This window comes from Stegodyphus dumicola, chromosome 7, assembly GCF_044657685.1.
Source record: "Stegodyphus dumicola isolate Sdum_Otavi_A_Nest chromosome 7, ASM4465768v1".
NCBI classification, from domain to species: domain Eukaryota; kingdom Metazoa; phylum Arthropoda; class Arachnida; order Araneae; family Eresidae; genus Stegodyphus; species Stegodyphus dumicola.
This window is the reverse complement of record NC_140774.1, coordinates 209282761-209305660: the sequence shown is the minus strand read 5'-3', so window position 1 is coordinate 209305660 and position 22900 is coordinate 209282761. Positions and strand designations below refer to the sequence as shown.

The 22900-nt window shown below is 33.9% G+C and overlaps 1 protein-coding gene across 5 annotated transcripts in view; it reads left to right on the top strand.

Moving 5' to 3' along the window:
• The window catches only part of LOC146996627 (uncharacterized), a 161123-nt gene extending 138641 nt beyond the window's left edge, over positions 1-22482 (top strand). For all 5 annotated transcript variants that reach the window (XR_015042370.1, XR_015042372.1, XR_015042369.1 and 2 more), the window contains one exon: positions 22182-22482. The gene's annotated coding sequence lies outside the window, so the exon portion shown is untranslated. The remainder of the gene's footprint in view (positions 1-22181) is intronic.
• Positions 22483-22900: the final 418 nt, after the last annotated feature.

The window sequence follows — 22900 nt, the reverse complement described above, 5'->3', positions numbered from 1 at the left end:
ATCGCGACATTACATTTACGTGTTGCAAGAAAGGTTGTTAAAGTTTGTCATGGTATCAAATTTGATTTTGCTCACTTTTTATTCTCAAAAGAAATTGTAAAAATGACAGCATCTCCCTCATATTGAAACTGGAATTAATGTTAAATTAGGCTCAAATTACAGTATCATTCGGTTACCTCTTTTAAACAGAAATTTGCAAAATTCATCATTTCTTATAATAAGTTAATTATTTTGAAATTAGCATTATTAATTATTAATTAGCATTAGGAATTAGTAAATATATATTATTAAGGTTTCATAACATTGGCTAATATATTTTCCTCTATTGTTATTGTTTCATAATCGGATTTATTTTTTTCACTTCACTAAGAATGAATAAATTTTTGAATTATGAATTTTTAAGTGCACTTTTTTTCATCGATTTTTAACCTAATATTATAGTAACCAAAAAGGTATTTAAAATTCTATGGTAAAAAATATTTCTAAAAAAACCGTGCACCTTAAAAAATAATCCATAGCTTTTGTTAGATATTTCCGTAATTGTTATGTCCGAAGTTATTCAAGCACTCCAAGCACACATCCACACACTCGAGTCCTGGCTCACTGCCTGGAAATTTAAGATCAACGTGGACAAAGTCGGAGGCGATCTGGTTCACGAAAAGAGTAAACATCGACTCGGAAGATTGCATCATCATGTATGACACTCCAGTACAGTGGACTAGGCAAGCCCGATACCTAGGCATTACTTTAGAAAGGCGACTCACATGGACCCCACACATTACACAGCTTATTGCCAAGTTCCGTGCTCGTAAACGTACACTTACCTCATTAATTAGCCGGAACTCCGTTCTCTCTATTGATAAGAAGTTGCTCATTTACAAAACCCTTTTGCGTCCCATACTTTCTTATGCCTGCCCTGTTTGGGGATATACCAGCCATACTAACATCAATAAACTGCAAGTCTTGCAGAATGTTACGCTTCGACAACTCACCAGAAGCCGTTGGTTCATAAGAAATACGGCCATACATAAGGAGTTGGAAATTCCAACTATCTCAAATTATTTCGCACTCCTTGCAGAAAAATTTTTCTATAATATTCCTAATGTAAACAATTGTTCAATACCTGTGCCTCACTATGATTATACACTTGATATTAATAGCAAACGGCCGCTTGCGGTACTAAGATACCTAAATTAATGCAACTTTTATAATTTACTTATTTAAACACCCTCCCTTACTAGAGATTTGATTTGATTTGATTTGACTCGCCGCCTGAGTAAATACCTGTATATAGTGTACATATTTCTCTTTTTATGTTTTTATGTATTTTTTCCTTATAATGTATTTTCTACTTACATATGGAAATGTTATGTATTTATGTTTATATATTTGTACTATGATGAGTGGTCACATGGACTCCTATTCAGACTAGCGATAGGCAATTTCTTTTTACCTACGCCATTGCACACTTATCTCCGTCTAAGGCATATCAGCTACTGATGTTTCTTCTGGACTCAATCATCGGTTCTTGTTACGAACTCATTGTGCTCTCGAATTTTCTATCCGACTGTTCGACGCTCAAAGACTCGAAAATCGCACACCCCTTATCCCGGGATAGCGTCGTAACGTGGGAACCCACTTTGCGAAAACTCATCGAGTTTGCCCGAGCCGAAGTACACCAGAGTCGCGTAAACGTTAAATGTTGACCCAGAAAAGAACTTAATTCGTTATGATTTGAAATATATTTTATTTATGGTTATTCTTGTTTCTTGATGCTGGTCGAAAAGAAACTTTCTTTTAGTGTTTTGGAAACGGTATTTATTTTTGTACACTTCATTTCAAATGTGACATCGATTTTTTCCGTATCAGCTTTATTTTTCGAAATAGACATAACTACTTTAGATATTAAATAATGTGAGATTTAATGTTGATAACAGCTTAATACCTTGTGTAAGGTATAGTATGAATAAAATATTGCAGTGATATCTAGAATTATATATCGCAGCATTAGGACACACAATTGAACTCAAAATATTATTTCCTTATATAAAAGTTTTACACTACTAATGCACTTAGCTAGGTTTCATGCGAAATAGTTGGTGTTAGTGTATTTAATGATGGCAAAACACACGAGGTCTATCTGCCTAAGGGGAGGGATGCCTTCGTGGAGGGCTTTCTAAGGGAAACTGGCTCGTATACACGTTACACATGGGAAAAACCACGAAAACGCCCATGCAGCCAGCCCGTTCGCGGGATTCGAATCTCGGATCGAATTACCAGTGTTCAGCGAGTTTACCGCTCGGCCGCTGGTGGACCGCAAAACAGTTGGAGCTATCATCTGTTTATGGCCCTAAAAGTAAATCATGCACAGTGTTTCGAGACAAACACATTTTATATCTAGCATATGATATCAGAAAGGCTTGTATCTTATGATGTAGAGAAAAAGTAGTAAGAAGCGAAATAAGTGATTCACATAGATCTGGACATAATATATTATTCATACTTCTCTCTTGATGTATACAACATAACGTTTCCTATACAATTGAAATTACGCTTAAAAATAGGTCAAACATTATTCATAACTTTATAATTACTCAACACTGCCAATTCTATTATATATTTTACTATTATTATTTATAAGGTAAAACAATCTAATCCTGCTAGGCTTGAAAAATATTAGAGATTCGTAAACTCGAAATTTCTCACTTTTTTCAGTCATTCGAATCTCGGTAGTCGGAATTTCATTGCGACTATTAGTGAAATGAATTACACTGGTGTGCAAAAATTAAGGACGAAGTCGAAAAATTAGCATATCAGCTGAACGAAGAGGCAGAGATGACAGAAAGACCAATCAGGAGATTAAGTAAGGTGATGTACGGTAGCACATGCGCAGATATGCAGGTGGACGTAATGGGGAAGTGTCTGAGTAGTATAAAGCATGTTGTCGGTGTAAGATCAGTATTTCTGGCAAAGAGATTGCACGCCGTATAGCAGTTAAAATCACACCGAGTTGCTGCCTCAGCGAGAAATGGCGAATAATCAATCTGTTAGACGACATCTGGATGCTTTTACCCGTGGTCGAATCATTGGGAAGTTGGAGGAAGGCCGCAGTGTGACACGTGTGGCTGCAGAGTTCGGAATTGCTCACAGCATCGTTTCACGACTTTGGAGACAATTTCAAACTACAGGAACAGCTATCCGGGGGCTTAGTAGTGGTCGTCCACGAGGAACCACACCCGCAGATGACCGGTATATTGCCTTACAGGCCAGAAGAAACAGGCGGCAGACAGCGGGAGAAATCGCTAAACACACGACACAGGCGACTAGACGACCGATATCGCGTCTTACCCTGGCTAGAAGACTGCACGGTGGTGGTTTGTTTACACGACGCCCTGTACGGTGTGTACCTCTAACGCCTGCCCATCGGAGAAGGCGTTCTCTGTGGTGCTGGGAACACCGGAATTGGAGAGACAATGAATGGATACGATCTTTACAGATGAGAGCAGATTCAGTCTGAGTAGCGATTCTCATCGCATACTCATCTGGAGAGAGCGGAGAAGCCGCAATCATCCCTCAAAGATTATTGAAAGGGACAGGTATGGAGGTGGCGGTGTTCTCGTTTGGGGAGGCATCATGCTTGGTAGTCGTACAGACCTTCACATTTTCGACGCAGGTTCAGTCAACGGGACCCGTTATTGTAACGAGATTCTTCTTCCATATGTGCGTCTTTTTAGAGGCGCTCTGGGTCCGCAGTTCCTTTTCATGGACGACAATGCACCATGTCATCGCACAATAGCTGCCGAACAGCTCTTAGAGAGTGAGGATATTAACGTATGGATTGGCCGGCACGATCTCCGGATCTCAATCCCATCGAGCATGTATGAGATTTTCTAGGCAGACGCTTGGCAGCTCGTACCTTACCACCAGTAACGATTCTTCCTTACCACCAGTAACGAGCTTCGATTGGCGCTGCAAGACGAATGGGCAGCAATGCTTTAACGACTCATTGACACCCTCATTCTCAGCATGGGCAGACGCTGTGAAACCTGCCTAGCAGTCAGGGAAGATCATATCCCCTATTAAAGACCGGATGTTTCTTGCTGGACACCCAGCACAGGGATGTTTCGGTCTTTAGTCGCATTGCGCTCCATGCTACGTTTTCAATAAAGCTTCTTTTTATCCCTCTGATTTCTCTTTTAGTAAGTGTTGCTTACATTACTCATGTCCTTACGTATTGGGGATCTTACGGTATTAAATGTGTTGATTTGGAAAGCTTTTGTACAAAGTTATATTGAAAAAACCGTCTCGTCCTTAATTTTTGCACACCAGTGTATTATTCCCGATCTAGAAACAAAGTAATTTTTTCACGAATTATTTTCAAGATTTATTACAAATTGTTTATTGGTTATTATGATTTTTATAATATATTTGTTAAGTCTTCTGCTGAAGTAATTGCTACAAATCGGTATTTTATGGTCTTAAATATTCAACTTAGACAATTTAAGCATTATCCCATAGAGATATAATTAATGAAAATTATTATTTGTTAAAAAAAAGATCTCGAAATCATTTTGCTGGAAAATGGCTTTAGGTATACCGCTGAGAGATCATTTTGCCCTCTTTCTTAGTACATTTAAATAAGAGCACAGTTAATAAATGATAGCTAATGAAGAAATTAATATCTCAGATTTAATTCGAACTTTTCGATTAGACACCATGCTTTTTTAAATGCATGCATGGGCTTTTTTTCATGGTTTTCCCCATATGTAACGCGTATGCGAATCATTTTCCAGTAGAAAGTCCTCCACGAAGGCATTCCTTTTCTTTAGCAGATAGCCCTAGTGTGCTTTTTCATAATCAGCTTAACTGAAACCATTTTAAGAAGTATGCAGCAAGCACATTTATTGACGCCTTCAAAGCTTGTCAGAAGTCCTAACGATATAGATCAGTAAATAACACCTTCTTTATTCCAATGAGACAATTAAAATAATAAAATTTTTCATGTGAAATATGCATGCAGTTAGCGATTCACATATATTGCGTTTTTAGTCATTTTGAAACAAATCTGAGTTGTGACATTTTGAGAGTTTTGCCTTTCAACAGAGAAAAATTCAAGACGGAATTTGCTTAGGAAACCAAAATTGTAACTAATGAATATTTTACTAAAATCTGTTGTTTACAAATTACCAATTAAAATTGTTTCATGAAGTATCTACATTTAAGACAAATAAAAGAGAAATGAATTAATCCATACAGAATATATGTATTGTAAAGAATGAAAACCGGAGTGAAAGTGATTTTGATTGCTTTTAAAGTTAAATAGCCAGCCAACAGCCATATTCTATCTGCACAATTATTCAAAAATAAAATTTGAAATAAATGAAAGTAATATGAAATAATCCCTACTTTTGAGATTATTTCCTAAAACATACTGTGTGATATTAAAGGCATATCGTATGGCAAATAGCAAAAGATTTTTTCCCATAAGAAATAACCTTATAAGCTAAGCTTGAAACTCATCTCGAACACAAAACGAAGGACAATTTTCTTGTCTCGCATCTTTTTCTGGAGCTTCTCTTTTTCACAATTCATCTTAGCTCTCGATAAATGAATCACACAAATACTACCAGTTATTTCCATAAAAAAGTTGGGCTAATCTTTTGAATATGGTAACAGGTAGTTTGGCGACATTTTGGTAAGGCGATAAAGGTTACTAGCTAGGACTTTAGCATTGTACATGGATAAAGTCGAGTGTGCGTAATGCCATTTTTGTGCAATTCTGGGATGTTTTTTTAAGTGAAAATAGGTCGACGTGTACATGGATGATACCGTATGTGCAATTCTTAAAAACGCGGCAAGCAGTTTGCGATTCTGCACTTTCTCCCAATTTCACACATAATCTTCGTCATGATTAAGCATTTTTGTTCCATAAAAGTTCTAGTATAAGCGTAATTCGGCTAGCAGATTGTTGGAAAAAATGTTGAGGGGAAAAAAAAAAAAAAAAAAATGCCTTTACTTCGTGAAAGCAAAATGGGGTCCAAAACAAAACAGGCAGCAGGGTTGGTCGCCAAATTTTCGCCAAAAATTCGCCAAGTTACCATAATCCAAAGATTAACCAAAAATTGCTTTGGAACAGTAGCGTGTATTGTGTAATTGATATTTCGCTTTTAATATAAACAGTTCGAGAAGAAATGCTTTTGTTCAAAGTTCAAACGTTGCAGCATTCACGTATACGCGAATGAAAATATCGTCTGATTCTTAACATGGAAGTTCTGTTCATATTCTAGAGACGAATAAAATAAGGGATCATGCACCGCTCGAAAATGCAGTCAGAAATTTGAACTCAAACAGCGGGAAAGGGAACACGGGAGCCGATGTTCTCCAAGATCATTTGAGAAGGCGCTATCAGTTCGTTATTCAATATAAATAATTAGATTCTATAAAAACGCGTCAAGGAGTTTGCTGTATTGCTTAACTGAAATTAGGAATCTTAATTTTCGCTAAAATTCAATACTGATGATTAAAAAAAAGTCATATAATTTGAACTATTTTAAACAACTTTCCAATAAAGCTCTGGATTAATAGTGAAAATTAAAAATTTGTTATTGATAATGGAGAATATTTTGAAACCAAAGCTTTAGGTAAATTGACCTAATAAAAATAACGTAAGGTATTAAAAGATGAACTTGCACCTTCCTCACTGTGTGAACTTGTGGTATAACAGATAGTACGTTAAACTAACAAAGCAGTAAGTTTGTGTTTCAAATGCTGGCGAAGCACAGCTAAATTTTCAACTTTCTCGAACCGATCGTTAGCTAAGTTAATAGCTTCTATTGTAGTGAAACATAGCTCACCATGCTGCTTAGTTCTGCCGAAGGCTACAGCAACTCCTAGGCCATTTGCTTTTCAATGACGATAAGGGACTTTGTCATGACTATTTGAAGAACACAACAAAGTGTTTTTTATGAGAGAAATGTTTTGGCAATAGTATAAGACAAGGCGCTTATATGCTAACATTATTGTGGATCAAAATCGACTTTTTTTAACGTATTTCTCCCACCTTCTTGGCATGCCTTCGTGGTGTAGTGGTCAGCACACTGAGCCGGTATTTCAGGGGTCTGTGGTTTGATACCCAGCGAAGGCGTTTGCTCATTTTTAATCTATCTTGTTTTTCCAATTTACATAATGTCTCTACAGTACATTTTAGCTTTAATTGTGACCAAGCAGGAGTGAACTTTTAATTTATGACTTTTGCCCGCATGCTTTTATTGTAACCGCGGCGATAACTCGGAGACAGCAGAAATACCGTTTCAGAAGCACATCTTGAGAAATACTTCAGCAGATTTAATAAAGAGCTAATAAATAATATAAAAATGTCAAACAGACATGTATATTTAAAAATTCATGAAAGTATTTCTTTTGCCGGGAAAAATTCAAATGAAAATAAAATCCCCGATCCAATTTTTAATATTGATTTACGCAAATATTACTGTCATGTTATCATACTTACACATATGATAGAAATTTTAACCTATTAAAATTTTTTATTGAAATATATCTTTTGCCCACAAATATAAGAAATGAAAAAAATGTGCTGAATAGAACGTTATAAACAAAATGTACCTACTAATAACTTTGAGATAAATATTTAGCCTTTTGTATTCCAGGGAAACAAATCAAGGCATGAAAAATCACTCTGTTTATACAATAATAGTATGAATTATAAAAAGTACCAAAGAAAGTAAAAACTGCTTTGCATTTTTATGTAAACTTATAAAACTGACTTTAAGAAAATTTAACAGACGTTAAAATGTTATTTCTCCCGCCTTATTAGCATGCCTTCGTAGTATAGCGGTCAGCACGCTCGGCGTGTGTTCGAGAGGCCCGGTTCGAGTTCCAGCGAAGGCGTTGCTCCTCTTTCATCTCTCCTTTCTTCAAAAATACCTAATGTCTGTACAGTGGCTCCCAACGAAAAGGGTATTGAACGATGATTCTTGATTCTTCACCACCAGGATTTGGCGACTGGGTCTCCTAATCCGCAGTCACCCTTTAAAAGGGGTAGCATATAAGGTATTTCTCCCGCCTTCTTAGCATGCCTTCGTGGTGTAATGGTCAGCACACTCGGTGCGTATTCGAGAGGTTCGAGTCCCAGCGAGCGCATTACTCGTGTTTCACGTCTCCTGCTTCCAAATATCCTAATACCTCTACACTGTGAGGGAACCATATTGCTACGGATTTCGTATTTAGTTGACTATTTTTAGTAGAATTGTAATTAAAATTGTTTTTTATCTCCGTACAATGCAGCACGAGACTTATTTTTAAGAGAAAGTTACGCCGGAAAAATAAAAATACAGGAGCACTCGCATTTAACATTTAATAAATAAATATCTCCTTATTTATATTAAATTGAATAAATGCAATTGTGTGTTAGCTGTAACTGTAATTGAACTCTTTTCCTTTCCAGAAACCTTGAGAAAATAAAAATTACCAGAATGTTCTCGTGCTTGATTAAAAAGCCGGAGAAAAACATCTCAGTTCAGTTCTTTACTAAGTTTTTGTTATTAATTGTAGTGAATTCGCGGTTAAATCGAATTAACATTCTCCTCGTTTTGGATTGCGTTCTACCATATGTAACATTTTAGTAGTTTAAAATATAACTGCTGTGTGATATTGTATGAATATCTGTGAAAAAACATTTCAGCATTTTGTTTAATTTTTTGTGATAAGAATAAATTTTATTAACTTTTTATCGGGCTTGTGCATTCAATCTATTACAAACCCGTACGCAAGCAACAATATTCATCCTAATGAGTTAAATAATAGCAAATTAAATCATACTAGTAAAGTAGATTACAATAGCAATTAGTGGTACAGTAGTAGTTACTTATAACATGAAAGCATGGCTAGAATTTTTCCCTGTTAGAGAAATAAAAATTTTAGACTATCTTTTTGTACAGAACTTCATAACATAATTGCCATACAGTAAAGTGATGGTCCAGAGCATAATTTTGAATCTCGCTGCTAGAAAACTGAGATACACAGAATAATTTGATGATGAAACAATCTTTCACATTTAGTATACAGTAATTATTAAAGAAGAAGGGGGAATTTACTGAGAAAAATACCGTACAGTAAGACCCCGCTTAACGCGGGGGATACGTTCCATCGAAGTAGAGCGTAATGCGAAACAGCGCTAAGCGAGGCTATCTTAACATGTAAATAATGGGGTTAGGGGAAGACGGATAAAAAATGGTTAGGCATTAAATTTAATAATGTTTTTTTTAATAAAAATAAAATCAAACATTTATTTCTTACAAAAATAAAAACAATATAAACGCATATACTTTTAAAAACAAATAAAATTCTCAGTCAGATCATTCAGTCTATTCTGCGTTTCCAATTTTCTGCCTTTTTGTGAAGAAGGCATTATGATAGGTTGGCTTAGTGGCATATTGCGTTCAATTTCGTCGTCAATCCATATAGACAGTCGTTTTTCCATTTCCTCTATAATGTTATTTCTAGAACGGGTAATTCTAGTTGCAGAGCTTGACGTAGTTGCAGTTGCCGATGACAGTATTTTTTCTTTATTCTTAAGAATTGTCCTTATTGTTGAAGTTGCCAAAATCAATGCAGCACTAATTTGAGATTGACGTTCACCAGAATCTAATCTTCTAATCACTTGCATTTGAGTTTCCAGTGAAATGCTTTTTCTGGTTGCTTTCTTTTCTTGTTTTTTATTATCACCCATGATAAAAAGTAAAGATCATAATATTTGTCACTGTATTAATCGTTATAGTATTATACAAATTTAAACTTACAATAATGTCAACAAATGTTTAAAATGATAAAAATGCGTCCACCAAGCAAGAAACACAACTACACTGTTTCGGATATGTTATTTGGAAACCTAGCGCTGCGCACAATTTCGGAGAATCCCCGGGTTGAAATAAAAGAGCGCTAAACCGAAATAGCGTTAAGCGGGGTCTTACTGTAGTTCTTTATAAAATAAACTAAACGGCGATCTGCATCCCGCTTGATTGACCGTTTTATTGCTAGAGGCTTGGACGTTCACAGCTTTTACCAGATTCATCTTATAATTGGACCATATTATTTTTTCCACTCTTGAAGTTATATAAACAACGTTGCTTTTGTACCACTTCTATTCGAAATATGTTATTTTTACGACAGCATGTTCGGATATCAGTTGCAATTTTACTCGATTTGAAATTAGGCAAAGAAACAACCATAGTTTGGAGTAGATTTCCAATAGAACTCTATCGGTCTCGGGTCCCTCTTTGTCAGGAGGAAAAAAATGCGTCTCCTGAAGGAAACGAAAATCGGCCCAGCTTTGTGCATAGGCAACTTCATAGGTTTATTAAAGATTTTTTATCAGTAGAAAATGGCTTTATTAGCTATTAGCTAAGCTACATAACAGACTATGTTATCAATTTAATCAATTTGTAAATATTTTTATAAAAGACATCGTTTCTTTTGAATAGTTTGGTGAATGAATAGCAGTGATATTAACATTGCTGCCACAAAAAGTACACATAAAAGGAATATGTCACATAGAACACTCTGAAAGGTGACTTTTAGAGTGTTCTTTGTGACATATTGACATAATCAAGTATTCTTATGTTGTTTCAATAGAAATTTTAATTTAGAAAAATGTATGTTCTTGCATTCAAAAATTTACAAATCGTTTAACGAAACTTTGGAGGTGAAAAAATTCAATTTACGCTGAACACTAGATGGCGGCACGAGAAAGTAGTGGAGAAAATATTTCTCCTGGACAAATGGAATATTTAGAAATTTCGTTCTGTGCTGCCATCTTGTGCTGAAATTTAGTTCTACAGCAACGTTCTTCTCTCATTCTGTACGTACACTACCCGCTGCCTATGAAAATCCATTCCAGACAGACGGCGATTTGCGTATTGCAAATCGTGATAGCAGTTTTAAACTTTTCAAGTAAAATAATAACTAACAACTAATTTATTAATTAATCCTAAATTAATAATTAAAAATTAATGCTAAAATTAAATTATTTATGCAATTCGAATATTCATTTTAAAATTTATTATAAAATATTTTTATAATTACGTTCTCGATGAAATTTTACTTCTTGCAATCAACCGTTTGGATGTTTGTAATCAGTGGCGTAAATAAGGGTATGCAAGGAATGCCGTCGCATAGGGGCCCGAAGGTTTAGGGGGCCCTTAAATGTCCTGCTGAACTACATTTACATGTTTAAACTTAAAAGTATTTTTCCCTTTCGCTTCTTATTTTTATTTTTAGAGTTTGTACTACTATGAATTCTTATTTCAGTATAATAGAAATCGTCTTAAGTTTTTAAGGGCCCTCTGCCTATATGGTGCAGTGACGCAGTTCCATATAAGACGCAGAAAAGGGGCCCTTGGAAGCACATGAAACAGTTAAATTCAGTGTTTGCAAAAGTTAATATTCCATCATTCGACTATGAAATAGTAACTTCGTGACCTACCTCAGTTCAGGCATAGGAGTAAGCAGAAAATAGGAAAAGTACCTTTGTATTTCTTATTTTCTTACCTGAAAATTTTTAAGGGGACTCGTACACCTTAAAACCCATACGATTTTCGAATATGTGACTGTTGCGAGAATTGGGATAACTTATTTATTTTAAAAGCAATTACTTCCAACTTTTTACAGATGACTACATCATATAGCTGTTTTCTGAAATAGTCATCAGAAAGTTTGTGTTGCCACAAATATTTTTATAATTTAATCCGCTTTTTGACAAACATTTTCGTTAACCTTGCGCGCACAGTTTAAAACATTCTGTTCCATAATTTAATTCCATATTTAATATACAGCTTTTATAACATTTGAAAACTACTGTGAACCAAAAAATTCTAAGAATTTCATGTTAAATTTTTATTTTGTCTGGAGTCGAGTTTCTGAAATGTATTTTATTAAAAAAATCTGTAATGTTTCCGTCCATAACATTTTTTAATATTAAAATATTCATCAGATTTTAGGTTCAGTTAAAAGATAGGGCTCATGTAAAGAAATCCATCAAATTTCAAGTATGTACCATTAGCCATTTTTAAAATATCGTGCGCGCAAGGTGGAAATGTGACGAAAACTTTTGTCGCAAAGCGGATTAAATTACAAAAATATTTGTGGCAACACAAACTTTCTGATCACTATTTCAGAAAGCAGCTATATTATGTAGTCAGCTGTAAAAAGTTGGAGGTAATTGATTTTAAAATAAATAAAATATCCCAATTCTTGCAACAGTCATATATTCGAAGGGTGTTAAGGGGTCTAAGGTGTATGAGCCCCCTTAAAGGTGATATCCTGAAGGAAATGTTTCTCCCTTTGCAATCCCAATTCAACAGAGGGTGGAAATGGAAATTAATTGTAACTATTTATTATAATGTAATTATTTTGTATATTAATTTATTTCTATATCTTCGTTATTATGATCGAATAATTAATAGACACATTTTCTAAATATAAATAAAGAAGTAACTAAACAGGATTCTGGTACTTAATATCGAATGACCTTTGCAAGTTAAGAGGAAACGTGGTATATTATTTGCAATTCGAAATTTTCATAATATGTCATTCCGAAGCGTTTAATTTTGCTCATATATTGAATCTGTTACTAGCATTTCCATTAAACCCAAGTCCAAAAATCAGGACTAATATTAAGCTTGAAATTGAATTTATTAATGTGAACGATTTTTACAATTTAATATAACATGTATTGCGTTGGTTCACTATAAACGGCGTATCACTTTTCAAATTGTTGCCACCAAATAATTTCACCCTGTACTATTTTTTTTTTAAAATTAAATAAGGAAGAATCTGCATAAATGTATGTATGTTTCTCGCACTATGACGAAACAACGTTACCTAGAATGTTTGAATGTATGGTTCTCACAATGTAAAAAACGACGGTGCAGTCGCCCAGAAGGCAGGGTATAGGGACGGGAAATTTTTGGTTTTAGAAGTATGAAACATTTCAAAATGGCAAAGTTAAAGGCGGATCGATTTTTTTCTCTTTTTTAGACTAATAATCTGGAGGGGGAAATCATTCGTAAGTATCATTTGCTAACTAGAGCTGGAGCAAACCGCATGTATTCGTTACTGAGTAACGGGTACATCGGTTGACTCGAAGTACCGATTCGGTACTCACAAATTCATTTCGTTATTCGCATCTGTTCGTTACTCGCATCTGTCGTACGATGCGGTTTGTTCGAGTACGAATGATGCGGTTTCGATGCGAATACGAATGATGCGGTTGCTGTTCGAATAGGAATGATACGGTTGCGTCACAATGCGCTCATATTTTTCATAGATAATTTTGAATTTTTTTGGGCATCGGGCAAACTCTTGTTTACATTATGTGTTTTAGTTGAAATACTATTTAGTTGTTGATATTTAAGAAAATGAGCAATTTTGATAGCGCGAAGCGTTATTTTGCATTTGCTTTTTACTATTGCTATTTATGTTTGTAATTTGAAAATTTAAATGATTCTTTTTTTTTTTTTTTTCTTTTTTTTTTCCTTGAGCGTGCCATAGTCAGATTTTATTGATTTGAAATATTTATATACTGCACTTAGGTATTGTTTATATAAGAATATGTAGGTTAATGTAGGTTCTTTACTTCCTTGTATCAAATAAAATGGTAGTAATTATTGTAATCGAGAAAACTTTTGGTTATCATATTTTAACGAAAATATCCGTTTTTGACGATTACGGAATCCATGTGAATTATTTTTTGGGCTGACGCCTGTACGTACGAACACAATGAAGGACTCTCTCTCTCTCTCTTTTTTTTTTTTTTTTTTTTTTAACTTATTGTTAAATGTAATCCCATTTACTCTAAGTTGATACTTATGGCTAATGATTATGACTCTCAGTTGATACTTGAAAGGGATTTTTTTCGTGATGTGTAAGTACGTATGTATGCATTTTGCATAACTCAAAAACGGTTAGTTATAGAACGTTGAAATTTAGTATATGAGTCCGTTATAACATCTAGATGTGCACCTCCCTTTTTATTGCAATCGGTAATACTACCAAACGTAAATATGTATATATATATATATCAAATAAATTATAATTAAATGTAAAGTACATATATATATGTAAGATAAAAATGTATGAATCAGAATTATAATATAAAAATTCTTATAATATTAATATTATAAATATTAATTCTTCCTCTCTATTCTAAAATCGTAATAACTTATCTGCATTGCGTCATTCAAATTAATCATGCGATCTTACGTAACCGCTAATGCAGATGCCTCTTGACCAATCACCAAATAACAAACAAAAACTTTCCTCTTCGCGTGCTTCCATCCTTCATAACTACGCACTTCAGCTTTTGCTCGCTACTGTGCTGAGATGTGATTTCGCTGGCTTGCTTTCTATCCCAACAATATCAAAAATGTAAATCTTCTGTGGAAAGGCACGACTAGAGTGCCAAGTGATTGTGGCCACAAATATCAATTGGAAATAAAAATGGAATTGAAACTGCCTCGACTGCCAAGTTCTTTAAATACTACGCAATCAAAATTCTTCTTCAATATGGATCTAAGCACGCATCTACAGTGTTCCGTCTTTTTCCCTTTGCTCTTATTATGACATATATGTCCTTATAATTAAATGTAAAGTACACACACACACATATATATAAAATAAAAGTTAAGTAAGGAGAAAATAAAAGCCTTGGCTTTTATTTTATTTAATTATCACTAAATAAGTTACTTGACTTTTATTTTCGCAATCATTGGTTGTAGTCAGGACTTAATTTTTAAAATTAGAAGTGCTGGAGCTCTATGGAAGGCCATCAGGAAAGATGAATAAATAAATAAAAAATAAATAAAAATAAAATAACTATTACAATAATAAAATAATTAGCAACTAGAATATTAAATGATTATTATTATAATTCAATAAAAATTTAAAGACAAAAGAAAATTTAATTAATTCTTAAATTAATGATGAATAACTAAGTAATGAAATAAAATACCAGACATTGTCTTGTTTGGGGGATGTGGCTAAAATTGCAATTTAAGAACTAAGCCGAGCATTAGCTGACGTTTCGTAGCTGCCTTCCACCAACAATTCCCTTTTTTTTTTTCTTTTTTTTTTTTTCCAGTTTCGGTTACAGCAAAGCACACTAGGGCTATTGCCTACGGGGAGGGAGGCCTTCGTGTAGGATTTGTTAAAGGGAACTGACTCATATGCAAGTTACACACGGGAATAACAATGAAAACGTTCGTGCAGCTAACCGTTATCCGGGAATTGAACCCCGGACCGAACTATTAGTGCTCAGCGACTTTACCGCTCGAGCTCTGGTGGGCTCTTTTTTTCTTTTCATTCGCTGTTTGAAAAACGGGTGTTCACTTTACGATAAAGTAAGCACCTGTTTACTTCAATTAAAATGGGTTAGACGATATGACTCTTTCTACTTTAATCTCACTTAGCTTTTGATTTCTAATATTGATTCAATGTTTTCTGTAGACAAAGTATTCTGATTAGAATAATAGATTTCAAACATGTTCAAAAGGTGTGTATCTGAATATAATTAGGTTTTTATAACATAGGGCACATTTTATTAGTTTCACATAGTTCTAAAGCAATTGAACTACAGCATCGCTGTTTTGAAAGAAAGTAAAAATGTGAGAAATGTATAATGAACATTAATATATACAGGCTTTATTAAAAATAATCAGCCTTTTAAAACGTGACCGTCTATGCTTTTAGAGGATTTTTGGAGCTCTGTGCATTTGCTCTGGCATCTTAAAAAAGTGATGTTCAGTATCAACGTATGTTTATGTTCTCAAAAATACAGGTCTCTTTCAGAAAGCGACCTCTTAGAAGTCGTCAATAAATGATTCAGTACAGTTATTTTCTAATAGACCATAGAATAAATTTATTTTAACGTCAATTTAAAAATGGCTGCTTGTACTAAGAGTTAAGAGCAATAAGACTCTAATTTTTCTTTCGCAATTAGCTATCATGCCAGCTGAATTGTTTTCTGCATAACCTTTATTGTGTATAATTGAAATATTTAGCTATGCATTCAACAAATATACAAAAAATGTAAGACAAATCATTAAAAAAATTAAAATTTGGAACATTAATGATAATTTTTTGTTATACATAAAATATTATTAATGAATGATGAATTTATATCATATTATATATAAATCAAAACTCCTATTCCTTTATAATAAATTGAAGAAAAGCTATAAAGTGAATTAATTTTTAAAAACAAAACAAAAATTAAAAAAAAAAATTTTTTTCGTACACCTAGAATCTAAAAATGACGAATACTGAATTTTACGACTCATGTGTGTATGGGTGTATTTAATTATGGCAAGGCACACTATGGCTATCTGCCTAAGGGGGGATGTCTTCGTGGAGGACTTTCTAAGGAACACTGGCTCGTATACACGTTACACATGAGGAAAACCACGAAAACACCCATGTAGCCGGACCGTTCGCGGGATTCGAGCCTCGGACCGAACTACCAGTGTTCAGCGACTTTACCGCTCGGCCGCTGGTGGGCCGTTTTATGACTCATATAATAATAAATGCATATTCATATTGTAACAGAAATTTTGTTAGAAGTCTAGCATATGTATAGTTATTTGTGATCTTTTAAAACTGTCAACCCATGATGCACATTTATCATTATCGTGAACCAAAACAGTATGCTTTACATCCTTACAAATATACGTGATAGATTTTAATATTTATTTCTGCATATACTTACGTTTCCCAAAGACACGAAAGCAAGTCAAGCAGATTTTTGTTGTATTAAGCAGACTTAAGTTCTCTGTTAGCTAGTGTAACATAATTTCGGATTCTATGAGCCTTCCAGAACTATTAGCAAAATAGTGGAAACGTCTTTAAATTATGTTTTTATAAGCAAACAAAAAATTATGTTTTTATAAGCAAACAGCAGATGTACACTGAGCAGTGATCAACTGATATATTTCTTAAATGATTTGGTTTAGTTGATTATGACAAAACACACTGGGGCTATGTGCCTAAAAGGAAAATTGCCTTCGTAGAGCACTTTCTTAGGAAAGCTGGCTCGTATGGTACGTGGTAAGCTGGCTTGTAAGCTGGTACGGGAAAAAAACCACGAAACGGTTATGAAGCCAACTCGTTTGCCTGAGATCGAACTCAGGTCGGAACTACCAGCGTTCAGCGATTTTACCGCTCGACCGCTGGTGGGCCATTTCTTAAATGAATAAAGGTATACTCATAGCATTATGAAATAACACTGATTGAAATATTTAGTGCTTCACCATTATCTGTAATAAAGTAACATAAAACTTTCCTTACCTTTTATAGATTTCTAAATTTCTTTCAAGTTCTTATTCGTACTTAACCTATACATTTGCGAATGTTTTTATCGATTTTATTGTTAAGTGTAAAAAGCAAGTTGACATTTATAATATAGCATTCCTTGTCTCAACAAATAGCAGTCTCAACAAGGAGTTTTTGGAGAGGGGATGAATCGGGGAAATTTCACCCTTTCGTCATTAGCGGTTCTGATGAAGGGAATGGGGGAAGCAGCAAACGAAATAACGAATAACGGACAAATAACGAAAGCTAATCTTTAATGCGGTCTCCCAGTTTCTGTATTTGTATTTGGGAAAGTTTTATGGTCATTATGAAAAAGTGAAAATTTGATATGGATTCCGCATGACTTCCTTCTACGACTATTTAAATTATGCTTATTTTTGCTGCACTTCATTTAAACTTATTTCCTCGAATTATTCTAACTCAATTAAGCGATACCCGAAGGCAAGTTACAAATGGCACCAAACATTGCAAATTTTGAAACTAAATTTCCCGGTCAATCTTTGTCCTACGGGACTCAAACTTCTTGTATTTTTATTTTTTCATAACAAGTATAAAACTTTGCCAGATATAAATATAGAAACCAGAAGACGACATTAAAAGTTAGATTTCATAATTTGTCCAAAATTAATTCTTTTTTAAATTTGACATTGACAAAATATGAATATTTTCGTCATTTAAAATACTTCTGTATTTTTGTTGCACCGTATTTAAACTTGCTTCCTCGAGTTATTGACATTAAATTACATTAATTCCATTATCTATCGGAAAATAATTATAGCAAATCATCTATTTACGACATCTCTAAGAGGTCACCTTTTAAGAGATCTCTATTTTTGGGAACATAAACAAACATTGGTAGTGAACATCATCTTTTTAAGACCACCATATGTAAAATCCTCTAAAAAGCATGAATGGTTGCATTTAATGAGGACCCATTACTTTTAATAAGGAATGTAACATTAATCTTAATTATACATGTTTTTGATGTGTGTGCCAAAATAGTGATAACGTACTTCTGTTGCTTTAGAAATGTGTGAAATTTAAAAAATGGATACTATACAACAAAAATGTTATTATATTCAGATACACACCTTTTGAACACGTCTAAAATTCATTATTCTGCTCAACATAATTTGTCTGCATAAAATATTAAATAATATTAAAAAATCAAAAGCTAAGTCGAAGTAGAAACAGTCATCTCTTCTAAACCATTTTAATTGAAGTAAACAGACGTTCGCCTTATCGTAAAGTAAAAACCTATTTTTCAAACAGCGGATGAAACGGGAAAGAGGGAATTGGTGGGGGAAGGCAGCGAACGAAATAACACTTTTTCGAGCTGGGGATAAAATGAGATAGGACGAAACGATACTAAGCCAATAAGACAAGATCTGGTATTTTACTTTATTATTTAATTAGTCATCATAAATTAAAAAAATTATTTTAATTTTTATTTGTTTTTACATTTTTATTAAATTGTACTTATAAGTATTTTATACAGTTGCTAATTATTATGTTACTTTAATTATTCATTATTTTAATCACTATTTTTTATTATTTTAATTATTAAGTTTTTAATAAGTAATTTTTTATTTTAATTACTAATTAATGTTATTATTGTAATATTTATTTCCTTTCTTTCTTTCTTTTTTATTTTATTTTTTCCTGTTTTCCTGACGGCCTTCTGACTTTAGAAACTAAGCCCTGACAGCAATAGAAAAATTAATAATGAATCCAGTGCACCAAAAAATAATAGCCAAAATAAACTGAATTATTTCTACTCAAAAATGTGAACGCAAAACTCCCTATCGCAGCACTACCCAGTTCCCGCAGGGTAGAATAGCTCACGTGATTCAATGCAATGCGACGTTTCAAAGCCCTTTTTAGGGCCGTAGACCGATAAAATGGGCTCAAGATACGGATACCGATCGATTTTACCGAAAGTAACGATACGATAGTAACGAGTACTGGTTCACCGAGTAACGAATACATACGGGTACACAATTTCTCGTTACTTCTACAGCACTATTGCTAACTCCAGAATGTATGCTTTCCTTTCTTAAAGACACAAAATCATTGAGCAGTCCTGGCATGAAAGGACTTTGTCCCACCCACATGTCGAAATGGTGTCCTTGTCCAGGAAATGCAAAGAATTTATGACACCACATTTAGCAAAGAGGGTTGTAGAAAAAAATGTCACCCGGAAAAAAGGGAAACGGAAAGAATATCACCGGAAAATAAGGAACGGAAAAAATGTCACCCTTCGTTTGCAATGGGAAATATAAGGCATGTTTAGAAAGATCGCCAAGCTGGGTGATAAAAGTTTTATCTCAACAACCGTAACTTCGGATGACCGGAAACATGTGCGAGTAGAAGCAAGAATATGTGTTGGCTGCTTGTTTCTTCCATGGAGTCTCGCCAGGGATAAATAATCTCTTCTAAGTCCTGGTATCACTGCCAAATTTCAGGTATCTGGGCGTTTTCCCGAACTAGAAATTCGACCGCAATTCTTTGTTCCGCGCTGCAAGCCAGCTGTTGTTTGCTCAACATTCTCGCGACAGCCGGACTTGACTGAGCAAGTTCTAATCTGAACGGCAAGTAAGGTGGGTAGACTCAAAGAGAAATCAATTAAGAAAGACCACCAGGTATGTAAGATTGGTCAGAAATTATAAAGACCATTATTAAAATGAGAACCTGCCATTTCATAGGAATGAAAATTAACGAAGATGGTAATGGATCATATAAGAATTTGTAGAAACTGCCCCGAAAAGAAACGTTCTCCAGAACACGTCTTCACCTATCCGACAATACTTGCAGCTCAGCAAAGCTTGGAGGAATTTCCTTTCCAGGAAGATCCTGTATAGTGGAAAGATTGTAGAACTGCCAAAAAGCTGGAATTTCCACCATGGATCCATTTGACTTCTCAAACAACACGATACCAACCAACCAAAGAAGGTGGGGTTATGTGGCCCAAGGACACTCAGCTCTGTGCATGTGTAGTGATTTGTAACAGCAACAGTCCATGTCATGTTTGAATCCCTATGTATTATATTAATAAAAATTTTACTTGGTGTAAAAAGAAAACAAGCTGTTCGGATAACTGAAGTTTCGGATATCTGCAGTTCCGGAAAACTTGACTTCAATTGAACAAACTATCTAATAACAGTATACTTGCTTTTCTAATTACCATACTGAAAATTACTAATAACGTAAAACATGTACTTTGTATATCAAAATAAAAAGATCACGAATTTATTATTGATCAAAGTTTCTAAAACATTGTGAGATGGCATGATTTGACGCATTGCATTAGGATCATTAACCATTAAATGCCCTAGAGAGAATAAAACACGGGAAGATCTTTTTAAAGCCTAAAAAATAGTGAAACCACTTTAAGCACTCGCTTCGAGAGGAAGCGCAGTGATAAAATAACGATAACCTAGAGCCATCCAATTTTGAATAACGTACATCTCCACCCGAATACGGGCAACTGGAAGCTCGAATTTGGAATTTGTTTTATTATCAATTTCATATTTTGTAAAGCATTTATGAGTTTTTGATTAAGAAACTCGACGATTTCGAAGCGAGCAATGGCAACACTGTACGGAAAAAAAAAAAAAAAAAAAAAAAAAAAAAAAAAAAAAAAAAATTATCGCTAGTGTGCAAGATTGTATCGGAAATTCTAAAAATATGCTCTTCTTAAGTCATTTTGCGATATTGCTGTAGAATTGAATTTTGTCGTTTAAGTAGAAAAACAGTTTAGTAGCTTTATGGTAGAACATGATATTTAATAAATAAAAGTAACACACAAAACGTTTAAAAAGTGTCCCTTTGGACGTAATATAAAATCTGAAAGATTTCAGTTTCATTTTTTTTTCGGAGGGGGGTCTCGACGTGACATGAGACGAACAAAAAGTATATCAGCAATAAAAAAAAACTAAACACACCGTTTTGTAAGCAAATAATTCTCTGTTGACTAATATTAAACCTTTGTCAAGACAATTTATTTTTCACTCAAAATTTTCATTTAAAAAAAAAAGATCACAAGGACTTATGGGCCGGGATGTGCGTATAATAATGGTTCGCATTCTTTAAATTTCATCTGATTATTTGGAGAATGAAATGTAATTAACGTATTTACTTGCGTAATAGTCGCACCCCCAGTTTTGAAGCAGAAGAAATCCTCAAAAATGCGCAATATTGTGTAGTACATTTCCTCACATAAAATAGTCGCTCCTAGACTTTCACAATGAAAGATTGACAACCAAAGTTCGACTGTTACGCAAGTAAACACGGTAACTTTGCATCTAAACCGTCATTTGAAGTTTTTTCTTTTAATAATCAAGTTATTTTTAAATCTTTTCTTGTTAATTAGATTTACAAACCAGGAAATAAATTAATAGCTCATACAAATCTTGCTAGCAGTTGAATCCTAAATGACTTTTGCTCAGTAAATAGGTTTCCCATTCCGTTCAGAGGTGGATTTATAATGTTGCGCAAGTCGTAATTACGAAGATCACCAAATTCTAAGATACTCCAAAATTATTAATTAATTTTAGAATAATACTAAATATAACCGATAATTTAAGAAGAGAGCCTTCCACCCTCAAGCGATTGATTGGTCCCCCTCTTCCTAAATGAGCCACTGATTAACTACTGACCTCTTCCTAAATCCGCCACTGATATTGTTTATGTCGAAGGGTAGTGATGAAATTTGATAGATTAGAAAACTGCATTTATATTGAAATATTTCTTTGATATATCTATTTAATCCAAAACTAATTTTTTTTATTTTTATCTTTCAGCCTTGAAGCGACCCATGTCGTTTTTTGCAACCAGAGGAAAAAGGTTCGATGATTCGATAGTAGGCAGAATGTCCAAACTTCATTAGAAAATAATTTTCCTTTCTTTTGGTGTTATCAAGTGTGTTTCTGTTAAATAAAATATGATTATGTCTACAGATGTAAAATGAAGGAAAGTTCTTGGGATTCATTTCTATAAACTAACCAGAGAAAAAAAATATCCGATGTTAAAAAAAAGTTGTTTTACGATTAGATGAATTAATGTAAAATAAAAAAAAAGATAATAAAAGATACGAGTTTAAAATATCTTGTATATTTTTTAACACCTCACACTTATTTCACACATTTACCATTATTTAAACATTTACGTTTCTCAGTTCGTTACAACAATGATATAAAAAGAGTACTTTCTGAATTAAATAATTTACAGATATACCATGCAGTGAGTGAAATGACAGTTATCGTTATTAATCAAAACATAGTTAAATTCCTTGACACATATCCTCGCTTGCAGAAGGTGTAATTACTCAGATGGTGTAATTACTCATTTTCCTGCTTCTGAATCAGCAGGAAAATGAGAATAGCGAAAAATATTACTTTATGTTATTTTACCGTAATAAAAAAAACTGAGTTTCGGCATATTCAAATTTCGTATTGTTCTGGGAAAGTTTACAATTGGGGTGCTCTTTGTTTTTTCGCCGATTCTTTTTTGACGCCAAGAA